Raw genomic sequence first — 1,341 nt, 5'->3', positions numbered from 1 at the left:
TTGTGCTGCAACGGAATTTCAGTGGCATGCTCAAGACAGTCCACTATGTCCGTGTAGGCAGCCACAAACTATGACACACATTGTTGAGGACTGCAAAATGACTCAACTTCCTGGAGGTCTTCATGCCTTGAACATCGTTGATAAAGAATGCTGTGGCTTGGCTTGACCGGATTGCGTACGCCAAATAAATAACCTCAGTCGTGACATTGGAAAACCTATTTCAATCCTAAGGATGTCCCATGGCTCTGCCAACATGCATTTAGAAATCTGACCTGCAGCACTTCAGTCCTACTGTGCAGCATCCCCTCCCATTCCCTCCCTTGGCCTGCCTCCTCTTTAGAGTTAACATGGGATTCTAGACCAATGCCCTGTCGTTCCCTCTAACAATAGTGCTAGCTCAGGCTTGAGTGATTCTTACAGAATATTACAGCATTAGAGTCACAACAAAACTGTGCCAGAAAGTACTGGTGGGTTTTTTCCTGTCTCCAGTCCATCAAGCACATGCATAAGTGTTTTGCTGGATTGGAGTGTCTGTGCCTACTCCGTGATCTGGTTTCCATCCGGAGGGGAAAAGCCACCTTCTAAAGATTTGAATGAAAATGAAAATCTAGAGAGAGTAAAGTTCCCCACAAGCCCCATTCGCAGCTGTTTCATCAGCTTTACATAAGGTCAGGAGAACTGGAGGCCTTTCTTCTGAAAGCCCATATGGCGTCTGCAGGGTGCTTTGGGACTCTTTCAGATGGCCAGTGCTAGAGAACCCTATTACGTGTTGTTATTGGGAAAGAGATTGTTTCCCCATCACTAATGGGCGGCAGCTAGCACAGCACAATTTTTAGCTAGCACCTTTACATTTGCTTGTTGCCTCAGGGGTGCCCTCATTTTGGGCAAAGGGGAGGGACCCTGGGAAAGCCAATTCTCGTACCTGACCTTTGGCTTCACTTACTATATTACATCGGGCGGGGGAGGGGGGAGGGTGATTACTGTAACATTCTCCACCCATGCCCATCCCTCAAGCCCGTGGCTCAGATGCTTCACTGCTGGCCAACAACTTACATTTACATCCAGAGAAAATGATTTCTCTTCTTCAGACTCTTGGCCAGCTATTTGATCACGGCTTGAAATGTCCAAATCCACATCAAGAAAGTTTTGTCTCCCGTTTTAGAGGGCTCTGTGGCTCCTTTTTACTTCCAGAGTACGCCGGGGCTGCACACTCCCCAGAGGATGGACCTGCAGGCAAGCGTGGCTTCCACCTTCTGCACACTGGAGCAGGTTTGTCAAGAGATTTTATCAGAGCACTTTCACTAAAGCTGAGAGCTCTGTTTAATTACTGTTGAGAATTAA

The sequence above is a fragment of the Lepidochelys kempii genome, chromosome 1, assembly GCF_965140265.1.
Source record: "Lepidochelys kempii isolate rLepKem1 chromosome 1, rLepKem1.hap2, whole genome shotgun sequence".
Classification (NCBI taxonomy): domain Eukaryota; kingdom Metazoa; phylum Chordata; order Testudines; family Cheloniidae; genus Lepidochelys; species Lepidochelys kempii.
The sequence above is the reverse complement of the archived record's forward strand: the minus strand, read 5'-3'. Positions refer to the sequence as shown.